Source organism: Callithrix jacchus, chromosome 13 (assembly GCF_049354715.1).
Source record: "Callithrix jacchus isolate 240 chromosome 13, calJac240_pri, whole genome shotgun sequence".
Classification (NCBI taxonomy): domain Eukaryota; kingdom Metazoa; phylum Chordata; class Mammalia; order Primates; family Cebidae; genus Callithrix; species Callithrix jacchus.
This window is the reverse complement of record NC_133514.1, coordinates 81,078,398-81,096,843: the sequence shown is the minus strand read 5'-3', so window position 1 is coordinate 81,096,843 and position 18,446 is coordinate 81,078,398. Positions and strand designations below refer to the sequence as shown.

The window sequence follows — 18,446 nt, the reverse complement described above, 5'->3', positions numbered from 1 at the left end:
CATCCCTAGTTGGCCAAGCAATGTAGCTTGGTGGTCATAGGCAAAGCTTTCTGAATCTCAGCACTTAGGTCTCAATCTCAGCCCTCTCCTGCCTCAGTTTCCTTGGGAAAGTTACACATTTTTCTGGCTTTTAGTGTCTTCATTTTTAAAATTAGAATAGCCTTATTCCTAGGGTGATTGTGAATTTTGGATAAGGTTATCCATGGAACACCTTTAAAGCAATGTCTGGTACCTAGTGAGCCTTCAAGAAATATTAGCTAGTATTATAATTAACAACCAGGAGAAGTGAAAAGAACATTGCCTTGTGCATCAGGGATCTGAACTCTGCTGCAGTTTGAAGACAAGGTACAAATGAGGTCAAGTATTACCAGTCAAAGAGCCTGATTGGCACTTAAAGAGGATGTGTGTTTGGTGAGTTCACCATTCTTTTCATTCCAGGCTCAAAATCAAACTAGTAGCACAACACATGCATTAATCAAGCTTACGGAGACAATCTATAAAACACAGAAGCTCAATTCATTAATATACAATGAGAATTATAACTATTAAATAGATGAGATGTTGGTGACGGAATGACATGTTCTTCCTTATAGACAAATATATCCAGGAAACCAAATCATAATCCAACGTTGTTTGATGAAAAGGGAACAGAGCAAGGAGAGAAAGTGGGTGACTTTGAGCACGTGATTAAGCTCATAGCCAGATGTATCCCACTCTACTGTAGGCACATACCCACCACTTACGAGATGCCCCAACATACTCTGCACCTCACCTTCCCAGTGGGACAGAGAGCCCCTCTCTTTTGCTTCTGAGAGCCCCCTCTATAAAAAATCATGTATTTTTGTCTTGTTATAATGCGTGTTATAATGGATGGATATTTTCTAAGTGCAATCAAAATATACTCAGAGTTTTGCCTGACTATATTCTTGATGCTCATGGACCACTTATTAGGACAGTTTTAAGATAATTAATCTTCTTAAACTTCATTGGTGGGCCTCTGGTAGCCCTAAGAGACTCTGCAGAAAATATTCCTGTATCCTATCCACTTGGAGTTTTCTTAAATGTATCCTTATATAAATTGTTTATCAATTAGTTTATGTTACATAATAAACTATTCTACCCAAAACTTATTGTCTTAAAATGTTTATTATGAGTCCTTTTGTTCGTTAAAGACTCTGTGGGTCAGCATTTTGGGCTGGACTCAGCTGAGCTCATTTCTTCCTCATCACATGATGTCAGCTGTGCTCGAACACGTCTGGGTTCAAACACTGCTGAGATGACTGTGACAGTCAGGGACTCTCGCCACATGCCTCTCCACATGTTTCTCATCCTCCCTGTTCTGTTAGGCCAGGCCAGGAGCTGAATCAGGGTGAAACAGACTCCACTTCTTGATGGGAGAAGCCATGAAGAATCTGTAGCCAGATTTCCCTTAACTTACTATGGATGGGAGTAACTTACAAGTGAACAAATTGATGAATAAATGAATATGTCTTCAGAGAGAAAGGTCATAGTAATCAAATACATTAGGCAGGTGAGTTGCTATCTCTGTAACCCATGAGTGCAGGAAACTCACTCATCTAGGTCACAGTGAAAGGGATCCCAGTGCGGCATGCATTATTCTCTCCTGACACTAAAATTTTGTGATCTTAAGAAGGTAATCAGCAGGGAAGGTTAAAGTCCCTGAAAGGCATCTGGCATCGAGTGACCCTTCCTGAGGAAGCTGACACTGACCACTTCTGCCCAGTGATCAAATTTGATGGGTTTCATCATCTTCCTCCCCTGTCCGCTCCAGTTCTATCGATTGCATCGCCTTCAATATCTCTTTTGTGGTTAAAGGCTGCTCCCGAGACTGCCCTGTCTGAGTTGCCTAGTTTTGTCAATTCCAATTCAGCCAGACATCCTTTTACCCTTTCCTAGACAACAAAGCTTTTCGGTCGATGTTTAAAAAAAAAAAAAAGGAAAGAAAACTCATGGAAGACTTAGAAGCCTCAGAAAATTTTACTAAACCCTTCCTTCCTTCAGACCAATTCTCCTTACCTGGGTTGAGAGCAATTCTTCTTCTCTGATGAGAGCTCATATTTATCTTCTCTTCCAGCCTTTTACCTCCACCTTGGGAACTCAGACAAAAGTCTCCTTATTATTCTTCCCTTTCTTTCTTCTTTCTGAAAATTAAACATGATTTGGTGAATGTAAAGGTAACCTGTACATTTTGACCTGTACATGTCTTTCACCTTATTTTCAAGATCAGAAAAATACCGTTCGAGAATTCTCATTAGGCCTAAATTATGGAACAGGGACACTTTGTTTTATGCTTCAAATCCTAAATATTTCTTTAAGATGCTGCAGAAATACCTCCTAAAACAGGGGAGCTATGAAACTGACAGCCTCAGAAGAATGTTTCAGTTATCAAGTGTCTTTTGTGCCATCCTGTCTGTAACTTTGGGATAGACATGAATCAGATCATCAAAAGCCAATATTAGAAAAAAGTACTCAAACCATAGGGTAAAATTCAATCACCTTACTACAAATAACAGCTAAGAAATATAGTATCTCATCCCTGCCAATTGGTCCTCCGTTAACCTCAGCCACCCCATTCTGTCTGCTCTGCTCAGAAGCCACATCAGCCACTAGTCAGAACTGTCCTTTGTCTGCCTCCCTGAGATCACACCTGTTATTTCTCAACTAGAATTTTGTCTCCATTAGTTGGCCTGGAAAATTCCTTTTCATATTTTAACACACATTTCAATTGTATCATTTTCCAGTAAGCTTTTCTTGCTCTTCCTAGTTGTTTATTTCTTCATTTACATTATCACTATATATTTTTTACCTCCATTAACCTCACTGTAATAAAAATGTTGTGCTTTTTCTGTAGATCTATAGAGTCTCTTCTTGAAGAAGTTGCAGAATCCTGTCTTCAGGTTTTTACAGATCCCTACCATCCTGTCAGAGATTCTTCTGCTCTTCTAGGGGACTGATGTTTGTACAACCTGGCTTTGTTTTTGTAGCGCCTCCTTTCCATCACCTCTCTACAACCTATTTCCTCTTCATCTTCCAATGTCCCTCTCCATCAGCATACTGCTCTCATACTAGAAACATGATCTTGTCTTCTTTATGCTAAAATCTCATCAACATGTTCTTTCTCCTCCATTAACTTCCATATCATTCCTCTTTACTTGTGTACCTAATTCCTTAAAAAAAAAAAAAACAGTTTGCACCTGCTATCTCAACTGCTGCACCATTCAGATAACCCTTGATTCTTTACTATCGGATTTCTAACTTCACCACTGTTTTTGTAATTGCCTTCAAAAACAGATATAACTGGCTGGGCATGGCGGCTCACACCTGTAATTCCAGGACTTTGGGAGGCTGAGGCAGGTGGATCACCTGAGGTCAGGAGTTCCAAACCAGCCTAGACAACATGGTGAAACCCCATCTCTACTGAAAATACAAAAATTATCTTGGCATGGTGGCAGGCACCTGTAATCTTTGCTACTTGGGGGGATGAGATAGGAGAACTGCTTGAACCAGGAGGAAGAGGTTGCAGTGAGCCAAGATTGCACCACTGTACTCCAGTCTGGGCAACGAGAGCAAGACTCCATCTCAAAAAAAATATTAACTTATTTATTGGCCAAAAATGCCCACCTAGACACACACATGCACACACACAAACACACATATATAAATATAAGATTGTAGGCAATTTTTATTATCCTTAATCTTTCAGCAGCACTGGCTCCTTGAACTCTCATCCTTCATGACCTTACATTCTTCTTCTTCCAGCTGAAAGACAGTCTAATGAGAGACAGTAATTAACACTTAAGCACCACACTTCGGATTAACTGATGTTCTCTGTTATGCACAAGGCATACTGAAAGCACTGGGAGCCAGTCCTCGGCTTTCCTACATATTTCTGTTCCCATTCATGAGGTTCATACTCACTGAGGGTCGGTCATGTTTACGACCAAACATATTTTTGCCATTGGGCTTTCTGTTATAATGACACATTTTAAATAATAGGTAGGCCATAAATAAAAATGTAAGCCAATATGAATGCAAGAAACAGAATGATTTCTTTCATGAAAACTAAATGATAAACATTTGATGAGGGCAATTTGGGGAAAACAACACAACAAACCCTGTTGAAGTAGAGATGTTAGTTGTAGGGAGAAAAACATCATAAAACTCTTAAGTGTCATCTTTCATAACATTTAGCATTACTTTAAAGAAATCAAAATGGGAACTAGTAGATGAGGCATCATGGTTATAGTTTATGCAGAGAAAAACAGCAGAGTGCTTCTTGCCTGAAAGTAAAATTCTAGTGGAGAGAGAGATGTTAGAATTCAAACGAAGATTTTTTACTCCTGGAAAGGACATTTAAGTATTTTGATTAATCTACAATGACCAGTTCCTTTTATACCACATAAGAGGGTTTCTAGTAGAGGTAAGTGCTCATAGCTTATATCAGACAAAGGTGACATTAAATCCAGCTCAGCTGCTTATTATCTGTGTGCTCCTAGGCAAATTACTTACCCTCTCCAAGCTTCATTACCTTATATAAATAGAGGAAACAATAATATGTTACTTACAGTCCTGTTATAAGGGGTTGAAACATAAAACAACCAATCACATAAAAAGATGTTTAACCTCATTAGTATGTAAAGTTTATTACATAGTCTCTGACACTAAGTGTTCAACAGTGCCAGCTATGATTTTTATAGAAAGTACTCAATAAGTTATCATCATCATCACTACCAACATGAATGCTATTCATTGATGCTCTTCCCTTCCCTCCATCTATCTTCATCATGGGAATTCCACATGGTCTGTATTCACTTCTCTCTTCTCTTCATAATAAGATTTCTCCTTTAGCAAGAGCATCCATTGCCACAGCATCAAGGCACTTCTCTGCCCATCATTCCCCTGCTTGGAAAGGTGTGGATTACATATCTATTATGGGCAAGGTCCTGAGAGTAAAGTGTGGAAATGATATTGACCACAGGAAGCTCAACTTCTCTATGACTGGCTAGCTCAGCCCACAGTTGTTTCCTGTGACTCTGGAAGTGCTATCTATACCTCTCATTTACAAACTATACTATATCTTGTATTGTTTTGAAACCAGACATTATATATATGTACATACATAATCTCCTGTTGGTTTTGTTTCTCTGGAAAACTCCAACTAATACAGAGAGTGTTCAGCTTTCACTACATGTTGAAATTCTTGAGTCCTCTTCTTATTTTTGAAATAAAGCTAGAGTTTAGGACTTGGATCTATTTTCTAATAGGCAGCAACATGAGCCTGTCAACCTTGGCAAATCCTGCTGCTTTGAGGTTAGAATGAAATTGTATGCATCCCAACACTAGACAAGGCTAGCGTCAACTTTGTGGGTTCACATCCACCAGTAAGTGACTGTAGACTTGCCTGTGCTACCATGTAGCGCTCCCCAAATACCTCCCTTTATGCCTCCCTATAAGCCCCTGCTATGCTTGCTCACACTCAGTGATGACACCTTAGCTTGGGTTTACAGTACTTACTGACGCCTGAGCCTATGACTTCAACCACCTTGTTTTGAATTTTTACATACTATTTTTTTTATGTTCCTGCCCTTCCAACACTTCATCCCACCATGTACTCCTTTTCTGCTATATGTGTTTCATATGTAGTGTCTCCAAGAGTCAATACATTTTTACTTTCTTGAAATAACATTACTATCCAAAATTCCTTACTAATGAGTCCTTTCACCAGACTGAGCCTTTTACATATGAGTTCTGGCCTAAACATGAAATGAGGTCACTACTGCTTTTTGGATTCCAGATGGAGGAGTGTCTGCTCCTTTCTCTCATCTAGCAAGGTTGATATTTTGTATTATGATACACCCTATTCTATCTTCTCCTTCTCCCTATCCCTTGCTGCTTGTGAGGGCACAGCATGACTCTTACCTTTGTTAACTCATGCTACGGTAGTATGCAGTTGTTAAATTTTCGATGATGAATTGGTTGATCCTATTAAATAAGCCCCAAGGGCAGGTAATACTTGGAACAGCTACATAGAACAGCAGGAGGACAGTGAAAACAGGGGTCAGCTGCAGCTTGAAATTGCATCATACAGAAAGCCTGAGATCTTGGTTAGCTCATGGCAATCTTGAGGGCCAAGAGGTGGGGTAGTGCGGGGGGTCCTCAAGGGATAGTGGCTATAAAAGAGAAAGTACAGTGCCATCAAAATCAACCAACCCTACAACTCTAGGGTATGTGTTAACATTTCTGTTAATAAGAAGACAAAGAAGAAAGAAGAAAGGATGAACATATGGAAAAATCAGCAGGGAAAACACAGCCATTCTTTCATCACAAGGAGCTGAATAATTAATGGTAGGAGGTGGGTGTTTTGTTGATGAAGAAAATAGTAAAAAAACCCTTGTGGAAAGTATCGGAGAGGTCAGTGATAGGAGATGAAGGGACTTTCTAATCAACCCAGATTCTCATGGACATTGAAGTCAGGAATAAGAGTTTAGGAACCACACAGAGTGCAATTATGTGTGATACTAATGGAAAAGGAAAAAGCAATCTTTTGGGGGTGATTCACACAGTGAGTAATTGACTCTGGGTTTGGAGAGTAATTGCAGCAATGGGGCCTTTGGACAAAATGACGAGGCTTTAGGGGCTGCAATTAGGCAGGTTCCAGATCCAGTGTCTTCCTGGGGGATCCAGGAGAGCTTGGAAGGGCACAGTCACGCTCTATCCTTATCTGTCCTCCTGAACCCTGAGCCTGAAAGCCAAACTCCCCGACATAGCCTCTTGAAGGTAGGTCAAGATGGACATGGGCAGAGGCAAACCCTCAGAGTGGAGATGGAAACAGTAATCTCTGTGTAGACAGTGGGGCTGGGTCAGTGCTCACAGCAGCTCAACAATGCATAGACTCCCATGGGCCTCCATAATCTTTGCTTCAGGATGGATGCACCCCTAACTGCCCTCTGAAATTCACTTAGTACCTTGGGTCACACTCCTCAGCCTAAAATGCACTCCATTCCTCTCGCATGTCTCTCTCAAGGTCAAGCAGAACTGTTATTCCTTCAGTAAGCTTTTTCTAGCTATTCTAACCTACAGATCCTCTCTCTTCCCTGGTTGTCCACAGCCCTGGGGTCTAGTAAACTGTAGTACTGTCATTGATTACAGTTTGAGTCTTATCACCCTAGAAGATCATATAAGCTTCTTAAAAGCCAGAGCTGTATACTAACAATATCCAGCACAGACTAGAGGCATTAATTGCCTAGTGAATACATATTGATCAATTGATTATTTAACTCACTTAACACTTTCACATGACTTGGCTTAGGTATCTGATGGTTAAAAAAATTCAGTGGAAATCAAACTGATTTAATTCTAATTAATGAGGAATAGAGATGAAACAAATGGCTTCTTTGGAAAAATAAAAATAGACAAAAAATAAAATGAACAATCACATAAAAAGATGTTAAACTCACTAGTAACCAAGAAAATATATTTTAAAACAGTAATGATATAAAACTTTTCACACATTAATTTTGCAAACATTGAGGTGGTGGGAAAATGGTTACTAGCACACAGTATATGCTTTGGTGGGATATACAGAGATAGAATCTTTATAGGACTTAAACCATTGGCTTTTTAAAAATTAGCAACCCTGTTTTTGTGAACATGTCCTAAAGACAAATGTATACTTAATCCAAAATTATAAGTATAAATACACTTTTTAATGGCCATCAGGAAAAACTGGAAACACCTAACTGCCCACCAGTAACATCTTCAATAAATACGAAGGCTTCCTTATTACAGGACACGGTCGAGCTAAAGCAATGAAGGCAACTGACAGGGAAGGATCCCATCAAGGTACGAGTTGAAGCAATACATTAAAGAACTCATCAGAATCATATGTATATAGATGATCCCATTTAGGTTTAAAATTCATATGAATATATGTATATGCTTGGATATGTATCTCTATCTATCTATCTCTGCATAGAAAAGAGCAGGAGGGATACAAAACAAATTACCCATTGTTTTTAGCATCCTCAAGCAGAATGGAATTAAGTAGGAGGAAGAGTGAAGAGGTACTCTGTGCGCTTCCATACAAAATAAAGAGTTGAACACACAGTAGAAGACTCACTCTAGGGCAATTCAGTCCAAACCTCAAGAAAAGGTTTCTGCATGTTCAATGTGCACATATACAAATGTGGGATGTATTCTGCTTCAAACAATTGACTGCATGATTGGAATTATCAAGGAACTGTGACTTCACATCACCCGGAGGACACCACTGCCTCCCACCTTCGCAGCACTGTTCCTCCCATCCCACACTTCAGCACTATTCTTCTCTTAGGGCCCTTTGAGCTGCTTCAATCCACATTGATCTCAGCCCCTCAGAACTCCTATGGCATATGTCTGTGTCAATCAATTGATAATTAATTATGAATGATTTTGTGACTTTGGTGGAAATAACTTTCAAATGAGCCATGAAGCAATTCCTATATTGTAATGTTTACAGTTTTGTTTGACTTTCTAGCATGTGGCAGAAGTCTGTTTTCTGGGTTTTTTTCCCCTTCATTCCCTTTTTTCTTAATTCCCCTTTCTCCCCTCCCCTATTCTGGAGATGCTCTGCTCAAAGTAAGAACACAGAATACTCAGCTAGGTAGAGAACATGGAGCCTTCTCTCTTCCAGCATACTGTGTCACTGTTTCCCCCAAGGTCCAAAGGCAATGTGGCACTTTAATTAACATGAAGGCCTTTTTCTCTGATGGACTTCATGGCAATAGAGCAAACACCTGCCTATGGCAAACTGACTCTGCAAATGAGAGAGCCCACAATCTCATAGGTGAGCTCATCTAGTTATATATAACCATATGAAAAATAAATATTGCAATAACAAGAGTCCCATTTCAAGGGCTGATTCTGGGTATTGTGCATCTGTGTTTAAAAATCTGGGAAAATGGCTCTTAAGTGCCAGTCAATCCATTTGCATCCATTACTCAGTCTCCATTCAAAGGAAGGTCAGGCCATCTAGGATTGCAACTGGTCATAGGGCAGAGTGGCCTCTGCTCAGCAGAACTATTCCCCAGGGCTTCTGATTGCTGTGCTCTTGGAAATTAAGGGGGGCTGCTTAAAGACTCTCAGAGTCCTCTGGGTCTTCTCTGTTTTCCCACATCCTCTCTGCTTTTACTCAACTGTGCCTTCATTCCCCAACTTCCCCAACTCCTAGAGTTTCATAATAGATGCACAATACATTTTTAATGAATTAAATTAACATTTTTAGCAACATCACAGAAATAAAATGCAAAAAAAGAGTTACTGCCTAAAATTTAGGTGTTATAGTAGAGAAAAAGGGGGTGGGGGGATTGAAAGAGAGAGCGAGATTTTGGTTTTAATTCAGGAAACCTATAGTTGAAAAGTAAAAGATAATAGAAAGGTAGCAAAAGAGAAGATAGGAAGTTTTAAATATGCCATGCTGAAAAATATGAATTCATCATACCAGATGCCAGTGAAGAATTTTAAGTAAGGAAAATGACATGACCAAAGGTTGGTTTTAGAAAGCTCACTCTGTAGCAGTTTAGATGGTAGACTTGGAACAGATACCTTCCAAAAAACCAGCAAAGAGCCCATTGCAAGACCCAGAGGCTAAAGCCTGAACTAAGGCAAGTCCCAGGCATTACAGGTGAGAAACAATTTGGGAGATGCTGCATAGCATCGTGAGGTCCTGGAGCCCAGAGGTGGCAGATGAAGTAGAAACACTCACAAGATAGTGACGGCTGGGTAAATGACCATGTCATGCACAGAGACAGAAAGTCTATGGAGTAGTTTGGATGGGGAAGAAGGTGAGTTCCATTTGAGACATTGTAATGTCCAGGCACTGTGTGGGAATTGTAAGAAGGTAGAAGCTGTGGCATGGCAGGGAAGGGAGAAGCCCTGAGCTCTGAAGAGTATGGTTAGCGATGCCAGTCATTGGTTACGAGATGGGGCTGATGCCCTGTGAGTAATGAGGTCACCCAACAGGTGAGTTAAGTAAGATAAAACTGAGGATGCATTCCTTAAGAAGGATCAATTTTAAAGGTTGGGCAGAGAAAAACAGTCTCTTTTGACTTTTCATTTTATCACCCTCATTTAATTTTAGTTTAATTAATGCCCTGGGTTTTTTTGCATCAGAGATGAGTCACCTCTCCTTTTAAGTCCCCATGCTACCTCCTGCATTTCTCAGTCTTGATTCTTTTCATTCCTGCCCAGACGCCCTGTCTTGACACATTATTTTTCTTTCTATCCCCTCTGGCATGGCATAAAACTCCTCTGCGTGTTTCCTGGGAGCACCTGCCTGTGGAAGGCATGAGGGTTGGAAAACTATGAGGCTGGGGAGAAGACAGGAAGTGGGCCCAAGGCCTTAGAAATAAGCATCAAATAAAAATTCTCATTAATCCTCCATGGGGATATTTTAGAGTGTATAGTCAATGCTTGCTCAATTGTTTAGGTACCATTATATCTACATCAACAGTTTCTTACCCCAAGGAGCTAAAACCTCATATGTTTCCAGTGTGCTGAAGGTTTTAGACATAATTTCAACACATTCTCTGTATAAATGAAGGCAATTCATCTCAGTCTATACCAGTAGGAATAACAAAATTAATAAAATACTAAAATATGTAAAATAAATGAAATAATATCACATTTCAATATAACATTTTAAAATGTCTTATATATTCAGAAGACACTCAGGAATGTACATAGATCAGGGATTATTTTATCTCAAAAGAGGTACCTGAGGCAGAAACAGAACCACGACACAAGACTCAAGCATAATATCAAACCCACCCATGCTAATTTCCAGTAAAACAACTTCCGAACATTCTGCCTATGTCTCTGCTTCTCCAGCTGAGAGAGTATAAGTCTTTCTGTTTCACATGCATCAGAAAGCAGCTGGTATCTAAATGCACTATAATGAAAAAACTTTCCCCTCAGGTGGGCCAAGGAGGTGGAGAGGGGGTGGCAGGAAGCTGTAACTGCAGAGAGGTGTTGACATTGTTTTGTTGGAGTTAAGGAGAAAGAGTGTTTCTAAAGGAAACAGAAATACCAGGACACAGAAGCAAGGAGCAAAGAGAGGAACTGGCTGAAAATCTAAACACCGGATGAAAAATAGGAAGGCGAACAAGAGAAAATGAGAAGGACCAGAGAATCTGAAAACCTGATTTGAAAAAGCATTTGGAAATTAGTCTTGTTTCATAGTAAAAAGAAATACACTTTTTGGTAAATAGATGTGATGAAAAAATTTAAAATGAGGCTATAAGGATAAATATATTTCAAGCATGGGCAAGTAGTTGGAAAGTATAAAGCAGTGCAGAATTGCAGAAACTGAAAAACAGGAGGCTCATTTAGGGTGGAGCCTGATACCAGAGCCCCAGGGAGCAGCCCTGAGCCCTGACTGAGCCAAATAGGGTTTGCCCTTCACCAGTCACTTAATTCCCCTTTGAAGCTGCCTGTCAATCACACCCCTGAGGGAGCCCAATGGTGTTAGAACCATTCTTCCCAAGGCACTCCTTCCATTATCCTCGCTAAACCTGCCTCTGCCGTAGGGATGCACGCAGATTGCTCACATTAAGAAGCAAATTGATTATGAACTGAGTTTTGTCTACCAACACTTTTTAATATGTAATCTTGTCATGAGTGAACGAAAGTCATTAATAATACAGTAAGCAAAATGTGCTACAGTTAACCTTAAATTATAACTTACAAAGAGCATTCTTGCAGTTTCTTCTTTGATTTATGAGCTCAGTTTATTCTATGCAAATTCATGCACAGTTTCTAATAAGAGGGAGGAGGAAAGATAAAGGAGCTTTGAATATTTTATAAGCTTTTCCCACTTACCTTAATTTAGAATTATGAGGCTGAATATGTAAGTAGAGAATAATTACCTATTACTAGTCTCCCACATAGTTTATCTATTTCAGCTCTGAACATCCTGAGCAATGCAAAGCGTAACTGTTTTACTACCTGTACCACTGTGAATATGATAATTAGGCCTCCTCCAGCATTACTTGTTGCTGACACATGAGAAGATACACACTGTAATATAACCAGACAGTCCTGCACTGTTGTTTGATATCCCTTTTAAAAATAATATGCAGGATGTTCAGTATTTCATTCATTGTACATAGTTAGTGGACTTTTTAAAGAGATTTGTACGCTGAAAAAAAAAATTCCCTGCCTTTCTTCTCCTACTGCTGCATTCTGTGAGCTCCAGGAATATGGGATTAAGTAAACGGAGCTGTTCTATTGCAAGAGGTAAGATTGATGGCCTGGAAGACAGAAAGCTCATTCCAGGAACAGCATGGGAGCTCTGTTCTTTCTCACCCTTCTCCTCAACGGCCTCCCCACCCGCTTCTCACACACCAATTCTGTGCCTCCGACTCCCTACCCACCACCTACAGTCTCAGAGTTTTACACCACATGGGTGTTCAGGTGAAGTGGGTGAAGAGAAACAGGAAGAAAACTCAGTGTTTAGGAGATATGGCAAAGAAAAGTTCAAACTATGCCACATGGGACAAAAGTGGCTGCTTAATTGTTAACTACAAGGAAAAGGAAATGGCTTTCCAGGGTCACCAGACCTTGATTAAGTCAATAGCAGGACTTGGTGACTAGTAGAAGACTCCACAGTGAAGCAATTTCTGGAGAGAAGCACTAATTCTTAGGTGTAGGCTTAGGAAGTGCAGCCCGGACCAGGGACAACTGGTCATGCCTAGACTTCAGGATTCACACACACTTTCTCAGGGAAGTCACTAGTAATGGTGGCTTTGTTTTTTAAGAAATGTGAACCTGGGTAGAATATTGAAGCTGACCAGCCCATTTAATTTAGGAAATAGGATAGAATAGATGGCCAGCTCTTCAGTACCTGGACATACAAATGGATTCAGAGCTCACAGGAGTAAGAAGGGGCTAGCCTCTGCCTGCTCATCATTCGAGTCAGCTAGACTCCCCATTTGAAGGGACACAGGATCTCAGATTTGTTTTGTCTTCTTTTATTACCAGCAAAAACTCTTAAGCACCTAGTGATGTGCTGAATTATCTGAAAAATAACATGGATTGAGAGTGAATGGTCCTTTGCTTTAGTTAGGGCTCAAGGCTAGTGCCCTGCAGTGGTCTCCTCTTCTATCATAGTAAATGCTGATCAAATTTAACAGGGGAAGCAAGCAGCTTCCAATAAAAAGAGGGGGAAAAGGGTTTTCCTCTCAGTAAATCATATCATTGGATTTCATGATAATTAGCACTTCATGTTGTATTATGGTAATGGTGTCAGCCCAATAGCCAAACAGAACAAATGAGTTAAATATCTGTCAGCAGGATGTTTCAGGTCTGATTAAGGCCACTGCAGGTGTATCTGTCTATGTCTTTTCTTTTTTTTTTTTTTTTCATGGTGGACAGTATAATGAATTGTCTGTCATCATTCTATTAATATCAATTATCAATGAGTCAAGAAAATTATAGTCCCTTCTCTTGACCATAGGAAGAAAACTTCAGAGGATAGTCATTAATATATTAAGAAAAGGGAAAGGCACACTAAAATGAAATTTTAAAACCTGCTCTTTAGTGACTAATATAAGTGAATAAAGGAATGAAGTATGCCTCAAATCATTTATTTCTATCCAGCTGCTGCTTTGCAACAACCAGGTAGTTTTGTGACATAAAAGTCACTGGTGAGTTAATTCTGGGAAATATAAAACTTACAGAGATTTACCAAGTAGCATGCACTCTGCCTTTGACTTTACATACAGTGTTCGTTTTTCTCTTTTTCTTTTTTTTTTGAAACAGTCTCACTTCATTACCCAGGTTGAAGTGCGGTGACACAATCTCAGCTCACTGTAACCTCCACCTCCCGGGTTCAAGCTATTCTCCTGCCTCAGCCTCCCAAGTAGCTGGGTTACAGGCACCTGCCACCATGCCCAGCTAATCTTTGTATTTTTAGTAGAGACGGGGTTTCACTGTATTGGTCAGGCTGGCCTTAACTCCTGACCTCGCTATCCACCATGCTGGGATTACAGGTGTGAGCCACTGCACCCGGCCAGTTCATTTAATCCTTATATTAGCTCAATAATATTTTGTTATTCTAATTTTAAGTAAGGAAATACAGTATCTAACAGCAGTGTTTATCTTTTATTATAACAACTAATATTTATTACACATCTCTCCAAATATAATTACATGCTCAGCACAGACGAAGGAAGACTATAACAGAAGGGGGAAATATCACCCCTATCATAAATGATTTTCGGGTGAAGTTATAGTTATAAAGCAAAAGGTTAAGAAAATAGAAAAAAAAAAACAGAAACTTAAAAACAGAATAGAGGAATAATGATAGGGTACAATGTAATATCAGAGCTGTCACAATGCATTATATAGTTGATTGTCAAATGAGTGGCAGAGATAGAAACTGCTATTAGTTTAGAAAGGAAAGAGAAAATCATGAGCTAAAGTGGTCTGAAGATTGTAGGAGAAGGAAGGGAGCTAACTTTGGTCATGAGATGCGTAGGAATTGGATACAGCAAGAAGGTCAGTGGGACATGGTAGGGCATTTCGGATGTTTCAGATGGAGAGTAGGAAAGAAACGCTTGAGGGAAGTGAGAAAGTACCAGCTTAAACTGAGAGGCAAAGAGATGTTCAGTCAGGTTGGACAGTAAGATTCATATAAACAGACAATGAGTAGTAAGGTTGAAGGGGTTATTCAATAAGGCCTCCTTGAAGAGGAGAGAGAAGAACTTGGATGACATTCTTTTTTTAAAAAAAACTGAACTATCCTGATTGTAATGAAATATGTTGTTGGCACTGGCTTGCAGTTAATTGCCCTAACTGATCATGTTGGCCAGTAACCTTGTACTTTGCCTCTCCACTACTATTTTCAATCATTACTATTATGCTTACAGAAAATACTTTCAAAAGTGGTTTTACATCTGTCCTATAATCCCTTACAAACCTTGAACCTCAAGTCTAGTGGTCTCCAACATTTTTTGGTCATACATATCTAACAGGAAAAAGTCTTACACACACGCACACACACACACACACACACATATATTATGAATTAATATGCTACATTCATTATAAGATAATTAAAATCTAAATTTTAAAACATGAGAAATGAAATAACCAATATTTACATTTTTATTTTATTATGTAATGTAATATTAGCCTTTTTGCTGAAATTGAAATCATTTTTCATAACAATATTTTCAATGAACGCAATGAGACTGAATGTGCTTCACATTTCAGAAAGTCTTGCTTTGGTGCCTCATGATAGAACAATTGTGAGGTCCAGCACTGACTGCAGTTTATTTTGGTCCTTGGTGTTCATGGCTGCTCTCACTAACTGTAAAAGGGCCTCCATAAAGACACACGTGATGCCCCAGAATAAAGTGAGAATTGCCTATGCTGACTAGTCATGAGCTCACTTTCCAATCCTGTGTATCCATACAAGAAAATCTTTTGTTGGAATGTTGCTAGTCAATTTCTAGCTTATTAAATCAAGCAGGTTAGAAAATGTTTCTCTGATATTTTCAATGTGCTTATAGGAGAGCTTTCGCCGTTACGTCTGGCAATAAATCACACAGGTTGGAGACTGCCTTTCTAACCATTCACTTTCAAATGGAGTTACTTTCTGCTCATTGGCTGACCCCTCTCCAGATCTAAGTAGGTAGCTCTACCTGGTAATGAGAAGAGAAAGAGGAGAAGTGTTGGCTCCACCGTGTCCTAATGAGACAATTCTCCTGGGCTGGCACTGTGAGTGTTATCTTTAGTCTACAGTTTCCTCACAGGAATATCAGAAGCCACTTGGCTATTGTTTGAAGGTTATTTTAATTAAAAGGAGATTATGTAATTTACAAATTCACTTACCTGGATCCATATAAACCACAAGAGAACGAAAAGAAGAGTGGTGGTGCCCCACCAACCTCTGTATTAAGGAAGCTTCACCCTCCCCTCCAGACACCTCAACTCACTGTGAATCGTGAGATTGTCTGGCTTAAGCACCAAAAGAGAGGGCTTCTACGACAAATTAAAAATTAAATGTTACTCATTTCATCCTTTTACTAGTACAAGTTTCTGATATTTCCATACCTCAGAGGATCTTATTCATCCTCTGATTATAAGCATCATTTTGGAAACAATCGTTTGCACCATGTTGAGCGTATGGCATCTAAAGGCAAAGGAGTTTGTGATTTGACCCAAGTACCACACTCATACCACGTGGATGTTTGCATCAGAAACAGGTCTCTACACTCACAGCCCCCCGTGCCCACAAGGGAGTGGCTGTTAGTCAGGCATTCACAAGAAGTACACTCAGAGAAGTCAGAATCTCAAATGTGATTTCAGATTCATTTGTGTAATTTGTTCCTTCATTCCCTGACCACCTCTCCACAAAACACACAAACTTAACAACATATATGTTAGACTTAAATTTAATCCAAAGCATTTCCCTAGAGTAATGAGCGGTTAACACAAACAAGTGCTTACAGGCATATACACAAAGTAATGTACAGATGCAAGTTGTTCTTGAGACAAAAATGTCATCTAAGGAAGCCTTAGTCCAACTATAACCCCTAAAGGCGCAATATAATGTCAGAAATGTCTACCATCAAAGTTATTCTTAACAAGCTCTTTTCATTATGCTCTGCTGCTTGGGATATAAGCTTTGTGTACTTGAGGCAATAGTGCCTAACACATGTCATGTTAAAATCATATTATTAGTACCAGCAGAATGGGTTATATAATTCAGAGTTTAATTTCAAGGCTTAAGTTCTAAATGCCATAGGAATTAGAAAAAGAAGGAATGAGAACAGGCTGAAGAACCAAGAGATGTTTTTCTGAAAAAGGAAAAAAATCTGAATTTTGAGGGACTCGCAAAGCTAGTCTGCTTGTCTGATAAGGACTCGCACTTGAGAAAGGTTTGAGGCAGGTAGCTCAGCAGCTGTGTTATGATCTAGGTGTGTGTAGGGCCAGTGAGAGGGTCACTGGGTCAGGATCAGACTCATGGAGTCCAGCACGCTATGTGCTCACATGGGCCTTTTCTCCTAGAGATGGCTTTAGTGCCTACTTCTGATGGAAATATCCTCCTGGAAGTGTCAGCTCTGTCAACTGAATTTTCATATCTCCCCATGAAACAATCAGGATGTGATTGGGTTGTTATATTTATGAGGCAGTTTTTGAAACCTCTTTGAAGATCATTATCAGTTACTGCAGTAAAAAATGCCCTTCATAAGATTTTCTCCTGAAAGCTCCCCAACTTTACAATCTAGTGGGTTTGCAATTCTTGGCTGTATTATCATGTCCTATAAAGACTAAAATATAGGGTGATTTCCAGGGGCTTAAGGGTGGGGCAGAAAATAAACATATGATGTTCTCATTGCTATTTAACATCAGCAATTAGAAGATTAGAAGAGAGAAGGTTATGACCACCCCAAGGCATATGCAACCTTCCTAATTCTGAATGGTTCCCTGGCTTCTTTGATTAACCGCTGAAGGAATGCAGACTCCTCTGGAGGTTAATAGCATCCTCAGAAACCTCTTTGCCTACCCAGTGACTAAGCCATAATTTTTGCCTGTGAAAAACACACACCCCCACCCTCTTCTCAGCTTTAAAAATGATCTTTCTAGCTTTTGCCTTGCCCCTAGCATGCCCATGAACATGGCATCAGAGGACTGTTTTCTAAGATAGTCACTGTGTCCTATGTCCTGTGCCATCATAAAACCAAGTACAAAGAACACCAGCTGAAAAAATATGGCCAGTGCACTTAAGGGAAACTTTCTCCAATGTGCTCAAGAAAATAAATTTCATCTTACCCCTAACATAAGGCCGTAACTAGATCAAGGTAACCCCCATCATGAAAAGTTCCTCTGTTTTTGAGTCCTGTGCACACATATGCATTCACTCAGAATCACTACACACAGTGTTACCCTCCTTGATAAAATTCCTCAAGGATCAACCCAAGACTCCTTGGACACTCCAACATACCCAGGTTTGGTCTCTCCTTTTGCTCTTTTCCTTGAGGCCTTCTTAGCTAATCCCTTTACCTTCATTTTTAGCCAAAGTCTGTGGTTTCTTTTTAACATGTGTGTTCCTGCTTTCACTCTATTGCATGTATTCTGAGAGCATACATAAATTTTTAGTCTTTTTGGTTCACATTTCTCTGAATTGAGAATACAGCTGAGATAATATATGCAAGGACTCCCATAGACATTTGTACTTAATGTAGATAATAACATGGATTCCCAACCATATTCTGTGATTACATGAAACTTTTAAGATATTAGAAAGAGTGAGTTTACTTTTTATGTGAGAGAGTCACAAATTACTGGGGCCAGAGGGTAGACAGTTGCAATGGTTTGAATGTAGTTTGCCCCTGCTAAAACTCATATTGAATTTGATTCCCAATATGGCAATGTTGGGA

At 39.6% G+C, this 18,446-nt stretch overlaps 1 long non-coding RNA gene across 2 annotated transcripts in view; it reads right to left on the bottom strand.

The window, feature by feature from the left end:
- Positions 1–18,446, bottom strand: part of LOC144579051 (uncharacterized) — a 507,171-nt gene that overhangs the window by 88,044 nt on the left and 400,681 nt on the right. For both annotated transcript variants that reach the window (XR_013525873.1, XR_013525875.1), the window contains exon 6: positions 2,038–2,162. This is a non-coding gene — a long non-coding RNA (uncharacterized LOC144579051). The remainder of the gene's footprint in view (positions 1–2,037; positions 2,163–18,446) is intronic.